At 36.3% G+C, this 25,222-nt stretch overlaps 1 long non-coding RNA gene across 1 annotated transcript in view; it reads left to right on the top strand.

The window, feature by feature from the left end:
• Positions 1–372: 372 nt before the first annotated feature.
• Positions 373–25,222, top strand: part of LOC137752167 (uncharacterized) — a 94,101-nt gene continuing 69,251 nt past the window's right edge. Inside the window, exons 1-2 of the long non-coding RNA XR_011071068.1 lie at positions 373–497; positions 19,251–19,348. This is a non-coding gene — a long non-coding RNA (uncharacterized lncRNA). The remainder of the gene's footprint in view (positions 498–19,250; positions 19,349–25,222) is intronic.

Here is a 25,222-nt window from a genome sequence, read left to right as displayed (position 1 = left end):
GCTGATGAATGATTACCTAATGAAGTAGTTTCCTATAAAGAACAGAAGGGTAGAACCTGCTAATCTGTTTTACAGATAGGTTTTTGTATTAGTGAGGTTCCTGCAGGAAACAGATGGCGCATCATGCTGAGTAATTTGAGGAATTTAATAAAGGAACTCTTTTCAGAGGTGAGGGCAGAGAGCAGGGAACCCCAGGGGCTGCGTGCAACACTGGCAAAGGGGTGTATTTCCATCCTTAGGCTTGAAGGGGTGAGGAGGAGGAGGACAGAAATGCTGAGAAGAGAAGCCGCGTCCGCTTTAGTGGGTGGGAAGGCGCCGCCCGAGGAACGAACCATCTACCTAGTGTCTCTCTCCAGCCCCTTTCCTGTCTAGCCTGTGCCTCCCTCGCGTCAGCCAAACCAGAATCCAGAGGGCTGCGGAACTCACAGAGCAGAGCGGGTGGAGACAAGGGCAGGAGGGCACAAAGAGACAAATGGAAGGTCTGCACGGGGTGAAAGGTAAATTGTTAAATTAACTTAGTAAATTAAATCGCCTAAGTCCACACCCAAGGCATTCCTACCATTTTTTTTTTTTTTTATTCCTGGAAGATATTCCAAAAATTTTCTTCAGGATCTTTAGGATACAAATCTATTCATCAAACTTGAACTTCTTTTCTACCCCTTACCAGACTTCCCTACTTACCTTTCTAGAATTACTAAGAGAGAAATAATCGAGTCCTCCGGAGTTCTTTCACACTACCTGGACACAAGGCCTTTTCTCAGTGCCCCAGGATTTGGACTTTGACTTCATTTCTGTTATCTTTTAACGTTTGAGTTTCTGTGGTTTTCTTCTCAACAGAAAAATCTTCTCTGGTCACATACATTTCTTTCTTTTTTATCAAAAATAGCTTTATTTCCTGTAATTATATAATATATGCTTATTATAAATAATGTAAACAATATTAATTTTTTAAAGTTTAGCAAAAATTTTCCTTCAGTCCACAAACCAGGGAATAATAACTGTTAATACATTGCTGAAGAATATCCATCCAATATTCTTCATTATACACACACACGCAAACACACCAACAGATACTTAGTTGTCAAAGTGGGATGATTTACAAAATTATTTGGATTCCTTCCTTTAATAATTCACAGAAATTCTTTTGTATCTAGGTAGACAGATCTTCATAGTAATTTTATGATCGTATATATATTTTATTTTATGCATACCAAGTAATTTATAATATATAATAAATTCCACAATATTAAACATGTAATTTCTGATTTTTTGACATTCTTCACTATTACAAACAATGTGACTATGGTCTATTAGTACATATATGTTTTTGTTTTTATCCCTGATTTTCTTAGGTTAACTTTCTAGATTTAAATCTCTTGCTAGAAATTTTCTGTTAAAGAAATTCTTCCATTTTCCACAACTGGTATTCTTTTTGGAATGCCAGTTCTAGGTGATATTTTCAATTTGGCCCACATTTTATTTCATCAACTGAGCTGTTCATTAATACAACAAGAATATTTCCATTATATGTTTATTGCTCTTTTCTGGTAGAAATAAATAGAAACTTCTTGAGGCTAGTATATGTAAAAACGGGACATGTATTATGATGCTACAGAGGTTTTTCCTCTGATCCAAGGTCAGAGTTATAGTAGGGCCTTAAGAACAGATTGAGTTGGAGAATGGAGGGTTAAAAAAAAAAGGGAAATCTTTTGTGGGCATGTACTTATTCTCTCCTTCTGTATCTGTATATAAATCTGTTTAAAGCCAGTCTTCCTTAGTTTTCCATTTCTTGTATAAGCCATTATTTGTTCCATTGAAAAATAGTGTTGGTGATTCTCTGTTCCAGTTCTTAATTTCCTTAGGAAAGTGCCTAGTTGATTGGAATAGTTCAGGTTTGAATGCTCACTCCTGATCTCTCTCAATCCATGAGTGATGAGTAGGACCTGATAACATTTAAAACATGGCCACTAGAAGCCCCACTGCCATAACCATGTGGATTGTGGTAGACAGTGTGATAGACAGTCTTGAGATGAAGGTAGATGGGCAGACAAGGCAAAAGTTAAAAGTAGTAATTGGAGACTTCAATAACCAACTTCTAATAATGGATAGAACAACCAGGCAGAAGAGCAACAAGAAATAGAAGACTTGAACTTCACTATGCACCAGCTAGACCTAACAGATACCTTTGGAACACTTTAACCAACAACTGTAGAATACACATTCTTCCCAAGTATACATGGAACACTGTTCAAGATAGGCCACATGCTAGGCCACAAAACAAACTTCAATAAATTTAAAAGAATTGAAATCATACAAAGTATGTTCTCTGACTACAATGGAATAAAATTAGAAATAAATCAACAAGAAAGAAACTTGGAAAATTCACAAGTATGTATTATAAAAATTAAGCAACACACTTCTAAATAACCAGTGGATCAAAGAAGAAATCACAAGGAAAATTAGAAATTACTTTGACATGAATAGAAATGAAGATACACATACGAAATACATGGCATGTAGCTAAAGCAGTGCTTAGAGGGAAATTTAGCCGTAGATGCCTATAATAAACATTTATCATCTAAATGCATATTACTTGTGCCTGATGCATCTTCCTGAGTTATTGATAAAACATGTAGACTTGTGGGAATATGAAAAAAGGTGCCACAATATGATACATTAAAGGTGAGAAGTATAGGTCATTTAAGGCAGAATTTCCAGTAAATGCATTTCTGGTGAGTTAAAAGGGATTAAGATGCACATTATTGAAAGCACAACCAGTATTCTGACCTTTGAACCAGAACAGGAGACAGAAGCTGGATAAGCATTTTGGCTATTTTCATTAACCAAATTTTATAATGATATTTAATATTAACCTGATAACCAGAGGGTGAGCCCCCATTATATAGAAATAAACCCTGAGTTACCATGTCTTCACTTTCATTACTAACAAAGGGGACAAATGCTAATTTTGTTCTCTGTGGGCCACAATGTCACTTTGGTTTTGTAGTTTTCCAATTGTATTATAAGAACTAGGTCTTCCTGTTTCATTTGTTTGGAAAAGGAATATCATATATTTTTTAAAATGTCTACTATGTGTCAGGAACTATGTTAAGCACTTTTATGCAAATTTGTTCACGTCTTTGTCTCATTATCTCTCCTGAGACATTTATTATCATCATTACTTCAGAGATTATGAAACTGAGGCTGTGGGACTTCCCTGGTGGTCCAGTGGGTAAGACTCCGAGCTCCCAATGCAGGGGGCCTGCGTTCGATCCCGCACGCATGCTGCAACTAAAAGATACCGCATGCCACAACTAAGACCCGGTGCAGCCAAAATAAATAGGTAGATAGATAAATAAACAAACAAACAAATAAATAAATAAGTAAATAAATATTAAAAACAAAAAAAAGAAAGAAACTGAGGCTGTGAGAAATTAAAATTTACCCAAAGTCATGGCCTCTATATGGGGAGGTGAATTTAAAAAGGTCTGACACAAGCCCGAGCTTCTACTTTTTCCATTACTCCAGGTTGTCTGCAATCTGCCACCTCCATTTCTACATTTTGCTGGGAGAATCCCATCTCGAGTCCTTTCAGCTTGTACTTTCCCTTCAAATTATCTCAATGGCAGCACATAAGAAAAACTTTTGAATTGATCTTTTTATTACTTCAGTTGCTAGAGAAATTTTGTGTTCTACCTCACATCTTAGCAGAATGATCATTGAAGGACCAATCTGATTGAATTTGAGAAATAAAAGTAATGACAGTTCTTCAAATATATTATTTTGTCTATTTATATGTGCCTGATCAGACCTCAGCAAGATTTAAGACATTTAATTCACATTTGTGAAGGCTTTAAACTGCTTCAAGTAATTTTGCATACATTGTCTTGCTCTGAATTTGATTTTATTTGCTTCTAATCTCAACTTATTCTCAACAAAGTAACCATCCACACTTATAATAAACTTTATTAGATTCTTGTATTTTCCTTTCCATTTTTAGAACATATAAATTCTTTATTATCACTACAGTGGTTAAAATTTAGCTCTGTAGTTTGAATTATAAATATGTGTATACAAAAACCAAAACACATTTGTTTGTTTTACATGTTGTTGATAGACAATTGATGTTCCTCTGAAAAGTGCCACATGTGCCTATGTGCTGATTGATTGATGATGATATCAATACATTCTATTTTATAAATTCCGGGACTTTTACTGGCTTATGGTGACTGGTTCACTCTGAATGCATGAGGAAATTGCCTTGCCTACATGAGCTAGTACAAAAAAAGCCTGTAGGTTAAAAGGGAGATTCAGTTGAGCCAGATAATAGTACTGATTTAAGAGCAAACATATCCCTCTTCAGTCTTTAATATCCAATACCAAGTAAGAAACTATTAGACCCTTCAGCCTTTCCTCTCTCCCTTCTCTGTCTCCTTTGGCCCAAGATAAATTTCAATTACACAAACTATTTCCCATTGCTAATCACCTATTCTAGTCAGTATTCTTTAAATAGTCATTTAAGGCTGGGATGAGATCTCTGTCATTTCTGAAACTAAGAGAAAATTTGGAGCAGCCTACTAACAGAACAGGAAATTCCCTAATATCCTCGGGATATGTATAGAAACCCATCACGATTAAATACAAGAGGGACTAACATCTCCTGGGGATATTTATTAAATAAACTTGCCTAAATACGTCTGACAAATACATTGTCTTTCCAAAAAAGTCTAATTACCGAGATCCATTTATCTAATTAAGTGACACTCAAATACCCTAATTTTTCTTTTGAAGCTCCTCTTTGACAATGAATTTCCTGATCATGAAACCAGCTTGCTAAAATGGGTACCAAGATAATCAACTCATTTGTGCATCTTTTGTATTTCCTATGTGAGATAAAAAGCATTCAGAGGAAAAAAAAAACGTCATTCCATCCTCTAAGATTAAAGTAACTTTTCCTAAACAATTGTTCAAGGAAAACGAAAAACATTATTTACTTCATTGTTATTTGTGGCAGTGACAATAAGATGAGCGAAGGAGATAAATATTAAACAGCATGAATTATATTTGTAAAAGAAAGGAAATTTCAACTTTTTTCCTTCCAAACTGTGAAAACAATAACACACCATTATTCCACATAATCAAACAATAATTATCTCATAAAAGAAAGAAGGCAAGCATTAAAATATCTACCCATAAAATGCAGACTTGTTATAGCACAACTTGCTTTGTATTGGAATTCAGCAAAATGGAGTCTCATTCAAGGAGACTTAGTCATCAAATACTCAAAATATCAATACCTTTTCCTGTCAGGGTCTTTTCAGTTTAATCTGTCATTAGTTTCTTCTTTTCTCTACAAAATCACTCTTTTCCCCCAATCCATGCATATATATATACACCTAATTCTTTTCTAAACATTCTTTTTTTTTCTTCCTTTGGCACCATTTGCTCATGACTTGTCTCTCTGTTTAGAATACTCTTCCCCACCTCTCCTTGGCCTAGAATCACACAAGAGGCAGTTCTAGAGAATGAGAGGAGCAAAGATTTTGAAATTTGGAAGAAGTGGGTTTGACCAAGCTCTGCCTCTTGCTAGTTGTGCAACAGTAGGAAGTGTAAGACAATAGGACCAAAATGGAGTCACTTATGCTAAGCCCCATGTCACCAAACCAAGACTTAACTTTATAATTTTGGATCTCCCAGAAATGGAATCTTAAAGCCATCAATCGGGGATCACCTTATCAGCACTAGTTAGGTCACCTGCCTGGTAGACCCCTGCCATCCCCTAAAGGAAAGTAACCTGCAATAATCAACCCACTTTTTCTGCCAAGTATAACTTCCTTGTTCCAGCTCCCTCTGCCTATAAAGTCCTTTACTTTGTACAGCTCCTCAGACCTCCTTTCTATTTGCTAGATTGGATACTGCCTGGTTCATGAATTACTGAATAAAGCCAACAAGATCGTTAAATTTTACTCAGTTGAGTTTTGTTTTTTAACAGAAGGAAGCTTTAAAGTTCAGCTTTTGTCCTTTGTAAACTGGCAATGTATTATCTATCTCACGAGATTGATCTGAAAATTATGTGACATATTTGAATTAAAAAAAAAAAAAGTCAGTGGGATGGAAAGTTCTCCATAAAACCTCCCCCTCCATAGGATTTTTGTAGCAATTACAGCCACAGTGATCTCTCCTTTAAACATGCCTCACCAAGCCTGCCTCTTATTTGGCCCTTCTCACAGGTTTTATGTAGTTAGCCAACTTTTAAAGTTCACTGAAAAACAGTTACTGAACACTTGCTAAGAGTCATACTCAGTGTTACATGGTGGTGAAGATAGAAAAAATATCCACGAGAATCTTGTGATCTATGTTGAATGAGGGTCTAGTAATTTGGACTCTGCAGAGCTGAAAAAACCAACTACATCTTACCCCTAATTAAAGCAGTTATAAAGGGTAGCTCTGAGGAGGTAGCTTTAGTAGGAAATAAGACTGTGACCCCAAGATTTTCTCCTGTTATATATTTCTGTCTGTCAACAACAAAGACCAGATTATAGAGATTGCCTTCTTTCTAAAGCCTGTTCTTTCAAATTCTAAAGGAAGCCACAATTAAGTTGAGAGAAGAGGGAGATTGGAAGGGCCAAGAGGCCAGTAAGTAAAAGTCTTCAGACTCAAAACTTATAGAAGTCTTTCTAATGGAGACTAGTGCCAGAAATTTACTATAATCAAAGAAACCATAAGCCTGACCTAGAAAGCCTGTGATTACTTCAGCTCTATAGAGACCCTCAGGAACCCAAGCCTTCACTAGCAGGAATCAGGCTGCAAAAGTGTAGTCCCTAGGAAGGGCAAACTTCCCTTTCCTTCCCACTTTGATGGGGCCATAGAGAATAAAAAGACAGAAGAAATTTCTGGAAGTAGAATTAGGGGTACAGGAATCAGGGGCTGCCAGATGGAATTGACTCAGAAACTGAGTCCCTGTCTGGGCAGGAGTCTTCCCAGTTTCTGCCCAGCAGGAGTTGATAGTTCCTGTGGACCAGAGATTACTGTGCATTTCCTATTCTTCCCTCTTTTGGAGGAAAGTTCTTATTAAATTATTATTTTAAAAATTACTGTTCTCCTGTTTCTATGACATGATCGGGTATTGAGTTTGTAAACATGTGTGTGTCTGTAGTGATGGGGAACATATTACTTTTCTTTTACTTCATAGTTTCCTGATCAGGAGAAGCAACATACGGAGATTATGGAGAAAGCTATCCCTCAGAGATTCTGGACTTTGATATGGGTGCAGGAACTGGCTGGAATTTTGTGGTTGTTTTCCTTGGGCAAAATATGAATGCATTTTTTTAAGAAAAGAAAGATGAACATCTGCTATTTTGGTGATCAAGGAGGCACATTGTGGCAAAAACTGCTGGTTGTTCCCTGATATGCATTCTTCCCACTTTGATTCTTTATTCATTTATTTGTTTATTTTTATTAATATTATTATTTTTCCAATGGAAACTTGAGTTTTACATTTCTTAGCCTCCTTTGAAGCTAGTAGAAGTGATGTATGCATTTAGGTTATGCCCTTAAAAGGAAAAAGCTCACTCACTTCTGGTTTTTATCTTCTTGTTGGCTAGAATGTGGACACGATGGTAGTGAGTCATCTTAAGCCTTGTGGATGAGGAAAAAATTCTTAATTTGAAAAAGCCAGAAAACAAAAACAAAAACAAAACTGGGTTCCCAACAATACTGGAGTTGGACAACTTCACCCCTGGACTGCTATGAGAGAGAAAGAGGGTGAAGGAGGGGAGAAGGGAGAGGGAAAGGGAGGTGGGGGAAAGGGAAAGACAGAAAAGGAGAGGGAGTGGGAAAGAAGGAGGAAAGAGATCTATCTTATAAAACTCTTGTCATATTTGATATATAAAGTCATGGCTTGGGTTAGTTCACCAGGGCAATGATTCTCACTCAACAGGAGATGATGTTGGCTCCCAGGGGACATTTGGCAAGATCTGGAGACATTTTTGGTTGTCTGGAGGCTGGGTGCCACTGCCATCAGATGGGTTGAGGCCAACGATGCTGGTAAACATCCTACAATGCACAGGACAGTTCCCACAGCAAAGAACAAGGCCAACCCAAAATGTCAATAATGCCAAGTTTGAGAAACCTTGACTTAGGGGAAGTGTTGATAAAGTTGAGAAGACCTAAGACTGAAATCAACAATCAGTTTGCCTACGACATGGAGCAACACCAGAAGGAACTGGAAAATCAGGCAGGTTCAAATAGTTAACATTCTTGTAAGCCACTGAAGAAGTTTAGACTTTGTACTAAGGACAAATAGAAACTGGGAGTGAAAAGGGGGCTTACCATAATAGGATTTGGATTTTAATGACATGAATTTGGCTGCAGTGTGCAGACTGACCTGGAATGAGCAGGTCTGGAGGCCATTTAGCCCAAGTTTAAGACACAGTATCCCTGGCGAGGGCAGTGCAGTAGGAAAGGAGAAAGCAGCAGACATATTCAGGGGACTTGTGGAGGTAGAAACAAAGTGTTTGGTGATTGTATTGACATGTTGGTGAATGAGAGAGAATTCTAATTTGGACTAGAGGCACACAGGTGACACTCAGTGAGCTAAAAATCATTTTTTTTTTTTGCCTTGTATATTTTCTCCAGCACTTTGGAGACAGCAGTTATGAGGCAAGGGACTTTACAATAAAATCACTGAAATCATCACCAGATTCCTATAGGTATTTAGGATTGGGGAAGAAGGCATTGTCTTTCATATGCAGTGGAACAAGCAAATGGAAGTCATCTCTGAGGAACAGTCAGGAACTAGGGTCCTGGTGAATAAACACCAGTCAACCTTTTCACCAAAGGTAACCATTTTCTACTGTAGCAAGTACATTCTCTCATGTCAAGGGATGGTGTCAGACTGGAATATTTAACCTGTCCCCCATCTTTGTAATTAAACTTGAAGTCAGAAGCACTACCACTGTTCCAGGCTGCTTGTATCTGAGTTGCTATGGTTAAATACATACATCTTAGCAACTGTACGCAACTTTCTTAAGGTTTCCGGGTGCCTCCACATCAATGAAAGAAACAAAATCAAGTTTGAAAATTATCCTTAAAAATGATTTGTAAATGATTTTATATATATATATATAAAATACATGGATCAGTTGACTCAAGAAATCCAACCTATCAGTCCTACTTCCAGAACACATATTAAGAATTCATGAATGCTAAATGCAATAGGTACACATAAAAAATGTTCTCCTTGCTCAAAGTCTATAATAAAATTTTGGGTCTTATTAGGATTGCTCAGAATGAATAGTCATTCATTTGAAAGACTATTAATTTATTATTTCTAAGACTATGAAAGAAAAACTAGGTAAGATAGGATTTTAAAAACTCACTAAAGAATTTTTATTTTATTAAATCAAAATTTTAAGCCATTTAAAATTATTCAAATGATTTGATATTAAATATGAGAAATCACAACATAAAAATTGTGATTTTGAGGTCTGAATAATTAGATCATGATATTCCAATGTGAATTTCATATTACACAATTAATTCACAGACAGCTTATCTCAGAATGTGTGACGATTTTTTCCATTGTTTATTTGGCATGTTTGTACTACTACTAGCTTTCTAAAAGGCAGGTTTAAAAAACCCCACAAAACCAAACAACTCTAGAACAGATTACTGTTAAAAATGCACTACGTATACTTTAGTATTTGAAGAGCTTAAAAACATTTTTTCTTTGTTTGGCTAATGTTTTGAATTAAATTTTCACAGATGTAGTGCTTCTAGAAAAATGAAATCTTAGGATTTACACACAAGTGTTTTATAAGCATTTAATATATGCTATCGAGATTACTTGATACATTTTCATTACAAATTTGTTCTTCAGTATAGCCTCTTATTCAACACATTTTATCCGATAGCACATTGGAATTCACAGAAGTTCTATTTGGTAGAAATGAAAATGCAAAAACTTATTTGCTCCCTCTGCTGGAGAAATGGGTGTTAATTTAAAGAGACAACGTGGTTTTTTTTTTTTTTTTTTTTTTTAAACATCTTTATTGAAGTATAATTGCTTTACAATGGTGTGTTAGTTTCTGCTTTATAACAAAGTGAATCAGTTATACATATACATATGTTCCCATATCTCTTCCCTCTTGCATCTCCCTCCCTCCCACCCTCCCCATCCCACCCCTCTAGGTGGTCACAAAGCACCGAGCTGATCTCCCTGTGCTATGCGGCTGCTTCCCACTAGCTATCTATTTTACATTTGGTAGTGTATATATGACAACGTGGTTTTGAACTCTGGAAAGCAATGTGTATGTTTTATTTCTCAAACCCAAGAAATGTCTCAGTAAGCAAATATAATGGCATGTAGAGTGTAGAAATAAAGCACATTTAGTAAGGTACATTCTATTTTAAAGACTAAAATAAAAAGATGCACTTCTGGAAAAAACTGTTAACTTGAGAATGAAGATTTAAATGTTTGTTTCTAAAGCTTCCTTTAGTATTTATTGTACAGATTCACTTCCTAGAATTACCAGTCTATTTTGGAATGACTGTTCTGTATTCTTTCATAGATGATGTGGACTCTTGAGTATTATATTTGTATAACGTCAATACCCAAGGAAATAAAACAAGAGATCTTGCATAACTTTTAGCACTAGAATAGTTTTCTTTTTCTCTTCTCCTCATTCTTCAAGTAATCTTTAAGCACATGTTCTGGTGCAATTATTGCGCAAGTGTACTAGCAAGTCTGACAGTATATCAGTTTATAGATATAATAACAATTATAATATTTAACTTTATTGTGCCCCAACTAAGTGCTAAGAATTCTACTAAATTCTTTATGCAAAATATCTTATTTAGTCATTTCTCAAGTATGTGAGGGTTGGTATCAAAACTAGAGTTGACTTTCTGTAGAGGTTGGCACAGCTGATTGTGGGGATAAGGTCCTGTCCTATAAAGAAGGGGACTGATGCTGACTTGGTGAACTGCTTATCAGGGGCCTCCTTCACCGACTGCACTCCTCAGATTCTGAGAACCAGATTTATACCCTCCCAGGCAGAAAATCAGAGGATTCCTTTTTAGGGAACTAAGCCCAAGAAACAATACAGGTGCTGACATTAGAGTTTCCCTCAATGAAAAGTTCAGCTCCCTGTCTTTTCACCCCCTTTTGAAGTTCACCACTCAATAACCGCCCCCCACCCCTACGTACCTCATAAACATGAATTCAGGTAGCAGTCATCAGATTTCCAAGGAAAACTTCTAATATAAAAGACTGGGACCAAAATAAATGAACTCAAACAAACAAGCAAAAAATTGGCCCCATTTTACAGGTGAAGAAACTGAAGTCTAATAAATAAGGAACTTGTCTAAGTTCAAACACCTAAAACTTACCAAGGCAGAATTTTAAACCAGACTGTCTGACTCCATCCTGGAGCTGACCCATGTAACCATTATAAGAAAGCCTGAATGAGGTCTAGAGTGAAATGTTACCTGCACATTGTATGACTGCTTTTAAACCAATAAATAATAAAATATGTCACTACAAAGCTGCTATTTCTTCCTGCCAGGCATTATGTTAATGCAAATTGCCATAAAACGTAAGTTTGTGGGAGACTCCTTGTTCTCTCAGACTGGACCAGTAAAGACAACCTGGCTAGGCTGTACGGGAAATGCATGGCACAATGGAGTTCTTAGTTAAGAAGTCTGAATTTGACTGCTGATCCTCTGAGTCAAAAGGTCACCATTTGCTCAGGTTTTCTCATCGTTAAAATGGTTGTGCCTCTTGCAGGAAAAGTCATAATGATAAATTCGAAAAGATCTGCATGATGTGCTGATCCTTACAACCTAGGATAATATTCTCTGTAAGTACTCAGTAAAAAACCTATCAGCCCAAAACTTGATGTGTAGCTGTACTCTTGTGCATCACATATGGTAATGGAATAGAAAATTATCTGGAAAAAATCTTTTACACTGTTAGAAGAATCAATTCAATGCCCTAAAGCTGAAGAATTTTGAGTTAGAGTGTTAACACCTTATTTAATGGTTTGAATACTGACTTCTCACCAATTTAAAGGAAATGTAATAATGCATCTGCTGCTTTTTTGATGATAGAGTCAAACTGTAATACAGGACCATTGAATCCACTGCTATTTGAATGAGTCAATATTTTCTAACTATCTTAGCTGATGATTGCTGACTAATTGATTGATTTGGCCAATTATGTATCTGATTCTCATAGGCCTGCTATATTGAATAAAAACAACGGTATGGGAAATTTTAATTGTGACCATCCAACACATAGTTTAAGATATAGAAACTATGATAAATTGATTAATTGGTGAATCATAAACCATTTGAGGTCTCTACTTTTCAAATGACATTGGTAACAAAAAAGTGTCTGCCGAATTTTGTACTCCATAGATATCCTTAAAAACATAAAACCAATTCCTCAACCAGAACATAGTAATTCTATTTCTAATACCAAAAAATCTCGAACACAGTGTGATAACATTGCACAGAAAAATCTCTTTAGGAGAAATTGCACTAGCAGTATTAAGACTCCTTTAAATCGCCCAATGGGCATCAGATATATCTGCCACATCAATTCAGGAAACTTGAGCTAAAATGCAAGGCAAAAATAGTTCCACCACAATATTGTAGATAGGGCTGTGTTAAAGGACACAAGAGGTATGCTCAGGGCCACTGAGAAAAATGTGTGTGGGGAGTGTTTCAGAAGTCCCATTATAGAGGCTGTTGTCAGGGACAAAACAATCTGTATTCTATTAATATTATTTTATTTTGATTTTACAACCAGTATAGCCTGAGAAAATACACACGTATTTGTACATGTTATGTTGCACACGAGAAAATGAGGCCCAAGGAGGTGGTAACTTTTTCAATAATATCACTACTCTTAATTGGTAAAAATAAGCTGTAAATACTATTTTAGAAAAAAACTCTTTGATATAGTGAGTATCATAGTTGAAAAAGGTCTAGAGTTAGAAATATCAGATCAATTCAAAGAGGCTATGTTTGTGAAGAATGAATGAACCAGGAGCTGATAAATAAATTAAGGTTCATCCATATAATGGAATTTTTATGCAGCTGTTAAAAAGAATGTGGCAGATACGTTAAAAAACACTATAGATAAATCAACGTGGAATTCTAAAATATGTTCAGGTAAGACACAGGAAGGCAGGAAAAAGAAAAGAGAGAAAATAAAAAAATCAAAAAATAAAACAAAATGGAATAATAAACCCTAACGTATCAATAATTTCACTTAATATAAATGGTCTAAATACACGTTAAAAAACAGAATTTGACAGAGTAAGTAAAAAATTATCAAACTATATTTTATCTACAAGAAATTCTCTTCAAATATAATGAGATAGGTAAATCGAATGTAAAACAATGGGAAAATATATATCATGCAAACATTAATCAAAAGAAAGCAGGAGTGGCTATATTAATATCAGATAAAATAGACTTCAGAGCAAAGAAAATTTCCAGAGACAGAGAGGAACTTTACATGATAAAAGGGTCAATCCACCAAGAAAGCATGACAATGATAAATGTGTATCATAACAACAACAAGCTTCATATCCTTAAAACCTGTTTGATAGCAATATTTTTGTACAATTAAAGATAGCTGTTTAGAATATCTTACTGATAATTAATTCTATATATTTATAATAACGATTTTATGTTTTCTTTGGCCTTTCATGGTTTTAAAAATTGACATTTTTCCATTACAGAACAACTTTATCAACCCTTTCTTCTCTGGTATAGAGTCACCAGTTAGGTAGATAGACACTTTCAGTAGTAAAGCTGTTAAGAGGTTTAAATTAGCACATGTAAGGGAAAGTATATAGTGTATTTTGAGAAGCTTTATGAGAGAGAGACGGACTTTTCCCTAACAACTTTGCTCAGTGTATACTGAGTTATACACCAATAATGCTATGTAACAAACTACCCCAACACTTGATGACTTAAAACAGCAATCAGCTATTGGCAAAGATCTGTGGGTCAGTAGGCTTGGCTGATTTAGGCTGGCTCAGGTGAGCAGCTCTTTTTTGGGCTGGAACAGCTTGAGTAATTTTGCTTCTAAACACTGGTCTGTAGGTTGTCTGGGGTGGCTCTGCTCACATGTCTTTCATTTCCCTTGGAACAGTTGGCTAGTTAGAGCATGTTTTTCACACGGAAATGGCAGAGGCACAAGAGAAGAAGAGAAAAGACATGAGTTATCGTAAGGTCTAGTCTTGGAACTGGCACACTGTCCCTCCTACTCATATGGCTTTAGGTAAAGCAAGTTACGTGGCCAAGCTCAAATGTAAGGGGCAGGTGAATATACACCACTTTTAGAAGAATTGCAAACTCCTTAAGCAAAGGATGTAGATACAGGGAAGTGTGAAGAATTGGGGCCAATGGTGAGATTTAGTAAGACTGTTAACTGTGCTATCAATCCCGCTTGCCAAACAATACACACACACACACACCTGACTAATGTCTTCCCGCTAAGTTTGGGTGGATTTTTGATTTACTTGTTTTTATTTTGTATTTTTAAATTTTTATTTATTTATTTATTTTTACTTAATTAATTTATTTATTTGGCTGTGTTGGGTCTTCGTTGGTGTGTGTGGGCTTTCTCTAGTTGTGGCGAGATGGGGCTACTCTTCGTTGTGGTGTGCGGGCTTCTCATTGCGGTGGCTTCTCTTGTTGCGGAGCACGGGCTCTAGGCGCGTGGGCGTCAGTAGTTGCGGCACGCGGGCTCAGTAGTTGTGGCTTGCGGGCTCTAGAGCGCAGGCCCAGTTGTTGTGACGCGCGGGCTTAGTTGCTCCACGGCATGTGGGATCTTCCCGGACCTGGGCTCAAACCCGTGTCCCCTGCATTGGCAGGCGGATTCTTAACCACTGCGCCGCCAGGGAATTCCCAACTTTATAAAATTTAATTGTTTTTCTTAACGGGACTGAAATAATGTGGTCTAAGTGAAAAAATAGACTTTCTTCATTAGGGCTGAATTTAAAAGGGCAGACTTTTGTGGTATCAAAATAACTGGCTTTACAATTGGATGGTAGCTCTGCGTGGCAATTATTCTTTACTTCTTTACTCCTCGGATCCTTCTTGTGTTCCTTTTTATCTGCCATGCGTTACACTTTTATAATTAGGAGCTGATTAAGCCATGGTAGACTATTTTTACTTTTTCACTTCAAAAATTATTCTAGAATGCTTTTTTCCCCAATTGTCTATTTCACAAATAGCCTGATTATTGGTATTGGTGTTTCAGTGGTGAAACTGAAATCAACTAATGTATATTCCATGGTGGAGGAAGCAAAATGCCTATTGGTTGAATTTAATCCATATTAAGTTGTGATATTTGTGCCTTAAAGGGGTAAATTTAACAAGGCCTGGATTTAATTTATCAAGTATACTGACGTAGGTAAATAACAGCATGGAACCTGATGCATCAGAGTTGGAAGTATAATGAGATCAGTAGGCAAGCCCTCCATAAAATTACTTGGGGTGTAGGAGAATCCAGACATAGCAATTATACTTAGCAAGAAGAAGCAGTTCTAGAGAGTGTAAAGCAATTAGTCAGATTTACAATCTCAGAGGAGAGAAGGGAAAATTACTTAAGTTAAACTCAGAAGCATCTTAAATCATCATTACACTGTATTGATCTCAGTTGAAAGTGACTGGCTAGAAATGCTTGGTTTATCTTTACCATTAAATATTTCCATGGTGTTTGACTAACACCAAGAATATGTAGCCTGGCATTTGAACTATAGTGAATTATAAGCACCTAGGCTTTTGCTGTGTGTGCCTGTCTTTTGGAAGAAGAGTCTCAGAACATTTAAGAGAGTTGATGTTGATCTATAAGCTAGTTGTATTTTTTAACATTCCTGATAATGCACCAAAGTAAAGGGTGGGCAAGTACATTTAAAGAGAATGAAGAAGTATACATGGCAGTGGTTTTACGTGAGAAATAGGCTGCACTATTTTAACTGGTTTTATATCAGTATATGTCATTGTCCATTTACTTATTAAATGGTCCTTATTATTAAGTGTATAAGTGTAAGGAGAATGATTTTAAAAAGCCGTGGTCCCTATAGAATCTCTCTCTCCCTTTACCATTTCCCATAAAGGGATGGTTGGTGGGGAAGGAAAATCTGAGTTTTAAAAGCTTCCAGGATTTGGTTCTTTATATGGCTAAAGGTGGACACTAGGGTTTACACCTCTTTGATATTTTTTGTATTCATGTTTGGGAAACACTTTAATGAGTCCTCATTTATGCAAATAGAAGGTATTAGAAACAATAAGAAAAATGCAAAGTTGTTTTTTTTTTTACACATATTGATGCAAAAATCTTAAAGTTACCTAGTAGCATCCAGCAGCACATGAAAAAACAATACATCATTACCAAGTGGGCTTCTTTCCAGAAATCTAAGGATGGTTCAGTTTTAGGCAGCTTTGACCGTATTAATAGACCAAATGTGAATCCAAAAGATCATTGTCCCTGGATATTGAGATAGCTTTATATAAAACTCTACACCCATTCTTCATGGTGTGCTGGATATATTATAATTGCTCTTCCAGATCATTCTTCACTCTGCTCTGTGCCCCAGGAGGCTGGCCTGTATGGATTCCATCAAAGGACTGTTTCAGTCTCTGGGGTCTAGCTGGGTTCAGGAGGAGCTCATGGAGTGAGAAGAGATTGAGGTCAGAGTATTTAGTTCCTGTTTTCCTCTCTGAAGCAATGCGTCCAGCTAATTGTGTGCCTCAGAAAAATGTCCCTGCTACCCCGAAGTTGGCTTTTCTTTATGACTTTCTCCCTCTGAGTTCTGGACAGTGCTTCAATTCCTTGTCCCTTCTATCCTTGGAATAATCCCAGTTTTATTGAAATAGGCTTTGAGGTTCCTTGATACTCCAGCCTCACCTTAATAAATAGTCCCTTTGTTAAAATAAAATTACCCTAATTTCAGTATGCCATCTGTTTCCTTCTGTGACCTTGATTGGTTCATATGGGAAACTTCCTTAACATGATCAAACATTGTGGTATATCAATAAAGTAAACAAAGAAGGAATGTATCTGGTCTTTTGTCTGAGGTTCCTGGCACAGAGCTGCAAAAACCCTTGGAATTGCCTAAGTGATAGGAATGTCTTTGTTATGCTAATGGAGTGACTCATCGTGGGTCCCTAGGTAGCTTCAGGATGGGGTCTGGTCCCCAAAAGACCAGGCACATGATTAAAGGCTTGGGGACTTTGAGGTAGCCTGACATGTAGGAAGCAGAGAGGGGCTGGAGATTGAGTTCAATCACATGGTCAATGACTTAATCATTCATGCCTAAGTTGTGAAACCCTGATTAGAAGCTCTGTGGAACTTCCTGACTGGAGAGTACATTAATGTGCCTGGAGGGTGACATGCCCTGACTCCATGTGGAGGTGGCATGGGGACTCTGCATTCCCTTCCAGTACTTCACCCTATGAGTATCCTTTTTAACAAAGCTGTAATTCTAAGTATAGAACTCTCCTGAATTCTGTGAGTCATTCTAGTGAATTATCAAAGCTGAGGGGGTTATGGGAACCCTCCAATTTACAGTCAGTTAGTTGGAAGTCCAGGTTGCCTGGCAACCCCCTAAAATGCAGCTGGCATCTGATGCAAGCACAGTCCTGAGAAGGGTTAAGCCCTTAAACTTGTGGGGTCTGATGCTAACTCCTGGTAGTTAGGGTTAGAATTGTATTGCAGTACATCCAGTTGTGATGGAAGTGAAACAGAGCAAACATATACCAAATCAGGAGACAGCATCATGTTTAATGGTAAAGCTTCAAAAATATTTCTACTAAGGTGGGGATATCTACTGTCATATTAATATTTTCACTTTTAGTAATACTATTTATTAAGGCTGTGAATTTTCACAGAGTAAAACATTGGTTTTGCTGAGTCTTGTAAGTTCTAATATGTTTCATACTTATTTTTACAAAATACTCTTTCTCTTCCCTGGAACACTCTTTTGGTTTTACCAGAATTTGTGTATCCCAAAGTGCAATTCCTAAGACCCCACAGTAAACTCTTTTCTTACTTGTAGCCTTCTGTGTTTCTTCTTGGTCGACAATAGTTTACCTTAGGGTTTGCTCTTGGTGTTGTACAATCTATGGTATCGGACAAATGTATAATGACGTATATCTATTACCGTAGCATCACACGGGGTGTTTTCATTGCCCTAAAAATCCTCTGTGCTCTGCCTATTCATCCCTCCATCTAACCACAACCTTGGCAACTACTGATCTTTGTTGACTGTAGAGTTTTTGTTTTTTTTTTTGGTGGGGGGGCGTGGGGTAGGGTTAAATGAAATGATGAAATGTTTACCAAATCCAAAGCAGTGCGCCAGGCACATAGCAAATGATCAAAAAATTTTAGCTTCTTCCTTTTTCTCAATTTCCTAAATATACTCTGAGATCTGGCTTTTATTTATAGACATTTAAAGGCTACCCTTTTTTTTTTAGATTCTCTTTATATAAGGACTCAATTATGGAAAATTACTTTTATTATATTTAGCCTATATGAGAAACTAAGAAATAATTTACTGGATGTAAATTTGGGTAGAAATGGATGTCTTTTTAAAGTTCCCTTACTATAAATCAAATTTATTCCTGGACAGCTATTAGTGATGTTAAAAAACAAAATTCTACTGAATAAATTTGAAGATCTAATTAACTTTATTCAATGATTTATGAATCAGGCAGCATTCCATCTAACAACTAGAAGCAAGCTCTGAGGGGTTATACAAATGAATTTATAGAAAGGAGGGTGGGGCAGGAAGTCACTATTACAAAAAAAAGAAGTTATTTTGGGCAAGAAATCTTTTCAGGGGAACCCAAGGGCAAGCGTTTTATCATGCAGATCGCCTCTTCTTCCTCTGGGGGGAGATAGAGAGGGCCCATGTGACAGATTACCTTACTGGTGCTGCCCAGAAAATTCCATATTGGTTAATTAAGATTACATTTCTGGTGAAGGTCGAAACTACATTTGGGTAAGGTATTAAATCTAGGTTTGGCATCATGGGCTTTAGCACAAGTGACACCATTTTAGGTCTGTGGTTTTTCCCTTTAACAGTGCTATTCTTCAATTCGAGAAGTATATTTACAGAATTTCTACATTTATGGGATGAATACATTGTTATAAATTCACTCTTAGGTATAATGCTTCTCAGATTTTGAAGTTTAAGCTTTTTTTTTTTTTTTTTTTTTGTCAGCATCAAGTCTTTGATTTTGCTACTAGCAAAATGGTCTGGATTATCATACCTAAAACTGTGTAGCTAAAGCCGAGATACTGCTGGCAAGGCAAACTATGGTGAGTACTTTTCGAGAATCAAATATTCCTGATTTGATGTGCTAATAACCAGAGTCAGTCCCTGGCAAAAGGCAAAATTTGTTTCAGTTTTGGTTCATTTTGTACTTTATTCTTTTTTGGTAGCAAACCTTATGCTCTTTTTCAAACAGGTTTATTTTGCCTTATTCTTACTTTCATTGTGATTAAACATGTTTATTCTAAAGCATAAATTCACTAGGCAATGCATACAAGGAGATATTCATTTTATTCCTATGCAAATTTGTCTTTTTGGCAAAATAGAGTTCTTTCTGGTATTTGGGCCATGTAGGCCAAGTATCATATTGTTCTTTCTTGTAGAAGGAAAATAGATGCACATATTTTCTATAGTAAATTTTCACTGAGTTCACTGAAATCAACTGCTGTACATTTCTGTTTAGCAATTTGGAACTTTAAAAGTGCTTTCACGCTTTATCTTCTTAATAACTGTGTAAGATAGACAGGGTAGGTAGCATTGTTGGTATTGTATAAAGAAATTGCAAAGTAAAGACTCTGAATGACATATCCAGACTCTAGGAGCTGGAGGATGGGTTGAAAACCCAGTCTTTGGCCTTTTGGCACAATGATTTCTCTGCTAACCCACTATGCCTCTCTATTTGTAACTCAACTAAACTTAGTGACTGTTTATGTCAGAGAAGTTGGGGATATGTGGTTATGTATATTAATTCTGGCATGTCAAATCATAGGGTTGTTTGACTTTTTTTTTCTACCCATAGTTGTAGGGAGTTGTGAGAGGTGAGCTTATAATTCTAGCCTTTGCTGTTATAGTAACTGATGACTGTTGACTCACAGTCAGGTTCATTTGCTTAGAATTATTTATTTGGTAACCGGATTTGTCTTGGGCCATGCCGGCCGGTGTCAGGCAATACAAGATGACTGGACTTGAATGCATCAGAATTTTGTAATTAGAGTTTGTCTAAACAAAAATAATGAAACAAACAAAGTTAGAATGTTCCCAGCCCTACTGATAAATTATTGTATTCCCAAGAATTTAAGTCAGAAACCAGAAGAAATCTTTCTCTCAAATAAAAGTATGTGGATCCAAGTCATTTCTTGTCAAATTTTCCTGGTATAGGTATTGACAAAAAAGGAATCATTATTCATTCAATAGCATGTGCTTGTTCCTTTACTGCCCAGCTCTTTTAAGCCTATCAAATCTGCAAAGTCTATATTATTGTCCCATTTGACAGATGAGAACATTGAGACTCAGGGCGATCAATTGCCAGTAATGACAGAGCTCAAATTTGAATAGTGTTCTCAAACCAAAGTTCATGCTTTTTCTATTCTCCCAACAATCCTCTCTCACAAACAAATGTCTACAATTTCTGTAATCTCAAAATGTTTGTATTTACAAATCTTATCCCTAAGAGATAATCATTTCTTAAGTAAATAAGACATTTTTATTTGCCTGAGTAACCAGAAGAATTTTTTCAAAAAGGGAGATAAATTGTAGATTAAAATATGTTCCTTAAACCATTTTGATAATGTCAGGCCATATTAAATAACTGCCGATAATTTAAACCCCATGCTTAATCTAAGTTTGATTTGGAGGTAAGGAATTCCTCTGATCCACTACAGTAGTTGTCCCTGGAGTATAAAAAATTATTTTGTATAGGTGAGGGAATTCAGCAGGGTTAGTGAAAATTCGCCAGCATAAAAATTTAGAAGGCATTGATCTGTGTACCTACATGTGAAGTAGAAAGATTTAGTATATAAAAGATTTGTGTGTTCTACTTATAAATTTTAATTACCATGCACATGATAAAAAGACTCCTAATACTGTAATTTAAAAATCTACATAGATTTATTTTCCCAGAAAAAAATCTTTATGATTAATTGCATGTAACACCTCTAAGAGATCCTCAGTACTTTGCCTCAGTGTACAAAGTTTTTGTTAAAAAAAAAAAAAAGTATAATAACTCGTTAAGGATTCATTGTGAATACTGTGTTGCATTTTAAATACTGTTTGGTAAATTCTAGTTTTGACAGTAGTGAAATGATTTAGTTTGGAGTGGGCTCTTGGTCATGCTGAAGGACTCTAGTAAATCAGTTCTGTGGAAGAAAATTTGAGTGTACGTCACTATACTAGCTCTAGGACATTCAAAAGCAGTTAAGCCTTTGTTTTATCTCAAAAAAGAATGTTTAATTCATTAGAACAGGTAGAAAAAAACACACTTATGCTTTTTCTTGGTATTTTACTTGAAGATTAATCTTTTTTTTCACCACTGGATCTGTACAAAAACAAATTTATTTGGAAGGAACTAACTGTCATGTGGTATGTGGGTCTTAGTTTTCTTAAAGTGAATAGGAAATGTCTGGGGCCTAAACAATATTTCAGTTTGAGGGTAATGTGTTTTCTGGTTTCTACTCTGTCAGATTCTCACCCTGGTCTCCAGGGGAGGCAAGAAAAGATTGTCTATATGACATATTTTGCCTAAAGCAAGTCCTGAAACTAGGATTCATATTATTCATTTGACTGAGTGTTGATTTCCATAGATTTTTCAAGGCTCAGAATACAATCCATTTTCTCAAAAAATGTAACACCTCTCTTTTACAAATGAAGTTGTCTTTTGTACAAAATAATGAGGGAAAATGGGGAAGTAAAGAATGTTTGACTTTGAAACATTTTTTACACATTAAACTACATAGAATCAGGCTTTTAAATGGGCTTGATTTTTTTTTTAACTTATTTATTTTTGGAGGTATTGGAAAATTTAGGACTCTGAACACCCGTTTCTGGCCAGATGGAAAGAAACAACAACAACAAAAAAACAAAACCACGTATATAGAAAAACTACTTAGAAATCATGAGGTCTTGTCTCTTTTCAATGTGTGAATCAAAATAGTAAAATATAAACTTAGTCTGATAAAGCAAATGAAATATGACTTATTCCATTCCAGATGTTAGTTGCCACTGATAAAAATCTTCTTGAATTGCTGACTGATCTTGCAGAGATGTAAAATCCATGGACTCAGTTGATAAAGATTAATGATGGTATTATAGTTTTCAGAGATTAATAGAAGATCATAATCATATTTTGCTATATGGGGAAGCTTTTTAAAAATAGGGAATATCCCATAATTGCATTCCAAACATAGTAAGTATAAGAACAGACAGTTTTTGTTGTTGTACTTCTTCTTCAAATCCAGGGATAAAATAATAGCTCTATGAGGTCATGGAAAAGTTCTATGAGGTCATGGAAAAGTACTCTAGAATTAGGTTAAAAAGACAAAATAAGTACCCAAACCATATGATTTATCTGTGGTATAGACAGGAATTACTTTTACACTATTCATTCTCCAAGGCCTAGTCACTAGGTTGAATTTTTCTGTAATGACTATTACAACTATAATTGCCCTTTATATTGAGAAAAGTCACATCATAATCCCCCCAACAACCTCCCAAACCAATTCCTTGACCTGAATTCCCCATAACTGTTAACATCATTACCAATGGACCACCCTTGACATACTGGAATACCTTTTATAACAATTCTTAAGTTTCATCCTCTATGTTCCATAAAATGCCAATTTATGAATATTCTACCTACATAACACCTTCTTTATCCACCTTATTTTCCCCATATTCATTGCCATTACCCTTGTGGAAGTGTAAGTTAAGTTAATTCAGATTTTTTCTAATAGGAAAAACGAACTTCTTCCACCTTTTAGAATTGAAATATCTCACTACCACCATCCCCAAACACACAAATATCAACTCACTCAGAGTTTCAGGATTAAACCCTTCTTGCTGTAGAGCAAAGCTAAATAGTTATTTGCTGAATTGGTTCTAATGGACCATCAGAGTCAATCAAGAAAGAACTAGTGGAGAGGATTTTTGCATAGCAGTTAGAAGGGAGGAAGAAGAGTGCTTGAAAAAGCAAGAAGGAAAGTAAAACATTTGAGGGAGGAAGTCATGTCCTAGTCTAAAAAGGAGATTAGAGGATGAGAGAGGAGAGAAAAGAGGGCTTTCCAGAAGAAGAGACCAATATTTGCCCTCTGGGGAGACTTGGAAAGGAACCCACTGTGAGGGGGCATTGCTGACACGCTCAGGGCTCAGGTACAAGATTTGACTCCCATACTGTGCCTCTCCTTGCCACATTGAGGTTTTATGCCATTATTTTTACTGGATGGGGTTTTCCCTTCATCTAGACCCTCATTGGGTGACTATCCAGTAGGAGTGATGCTGCTCTGTTGCACTTTGCTTGGTTTGGTCCTCATCTTAACACTCAGAACATCCTTAGGATCAATAGAGGGCTGATGTGCCTGCTTAGTCTCTAACCTCCATATATACTTGGGGAATTGCTGAACTTAATAACCAGAGACACCCAGAACTCCATGGTGTTTAATGATACACTGGAACATACGTAAGTCTTAGAGACAGCTTTGATCATCTCTAATTTATCATCTTTTTCTTTTCCTATTGTTAAAATATGCATTTATAAAAAGGCCAAATCCTGACTCTCATAAAAATCATAAGATCAACACATGTCAAAGATTTTATTTAACTCATGAATTTATGAGGTAACCGGTTAGATGTTAACAACCAGTTCAAAAAATAAAGAGCAGAGATAGAGGCCATGAAATGATTTTATAGACGGAAGCAAAACCAACTCTTTTCATAGGGATGGGGCGGGCAGGTGAGGTTAGGGAGGAGAAATGAAATGTCTCTCCATCAGACAGGATTGTTTTGCACGCTAACCGACAAGAGCCATTTGCAGTGCTATCAGTTATCTACAACTTACAGAATTGTAAAATAGCTCAAAAGACCAAGAAAGGTGCAAATCCCTTAGATTCAGAACCTGGAAGAATGTTCTTTAGAACAGAGGTTAGCAAATTTTTTCTATAAGGGACCAGATAGTAAATATTTTAGGCTCTGTGGTCCACATACGGTTCTTGTCACATATTCACCTTGGCTTTGTTCTGTTTTGTTTTATAACCTTTCAAAAAATATAAAAACCATTCACAGCTCCAATACTGTTCAAAAACAGACCACTGGCCCGATTTGGCCCGTGGTCCTAGTACACCTGACTCCTGCTCTCAACACCTGTAGTTTAGGATTAAAGTCATCCAATAACCTTTTTGGTCCATTTCAAAGTCTTTCACATTTTTCCTTGTACCATCTGGACCCGTCCTTCATTTTGTTGCAAAATAATTCTTTTAAGATGCTAATTTGGTCTCAGCTTTCTCCTTTCTGGGAAATTTCATTGGATCCTTGCAGAATTAATTAAGTGCAGACTTCTTGGACCTGGACCTGGCATTCAGGACTTTTGCTCATGTGACTGATGCAGATTTATTCCCCAGTATCTTCTGTGTGTGAACCACTCACTCACTCTTACTTAAATATGCCTCATTTTCTTACTACTGTACATTTTCATGTTTTAACCATTACTCAGAATTTTCTTCCTTTTTTGAAATCCTAGGCTTCCTTACAAGGCCTGTTTCAAAAGCTGTCTGCCCACTGGTGTCTATCCCAATTTTTACATGGGGGGATGTTCTTCCTCGAGTCATACTAACATTAGCATCATTATTACTATCCTTCAATCTAATCTTCCTCTATTAACTCATCTTTACCTGTATTACTTCCTGTCTTAGTCTGTTTAGGCAGCTATAACAAAAATACCATGTAGTGGGTGGCTTATAAACAACAAAAATTTATTTCTTAGAGTTCTGCAGGTTGGGAAGTCCAAGATCAAGGACAGATTCAGTGCCTGGTGAGAGCCTGCTTCCTGGTTCATAGAAGGCTGTCTTTTCACTATAATCTCATATGGTGGAAGGGGTAAGGGAGCTCCCTGTGTTCTTTTTCATAAGGGCACTAATTTCATTCATGACCTAATC

This window comes from Eschrichtius robustus, chromosome 18 (assembly GCF_028021215.1).
Source record: "Eschrichtius robustus isolate mEscRob2 chromosome 18, mEscRob2.pri, whole genome shotgun sequence".
Classification (NCBI taxonomy): domain Eukaryota; kingdom Metazoa; phylum Chordata; class Mammalia; order Artiodactyla; family Eschrichtiidae; genus Eschrichtius; species Eschrichtius robustus.
Note: the sequence above shows the minus strand (reverse complement) of the source record. Positions and strands in the feature narration are given on the sequence as shown.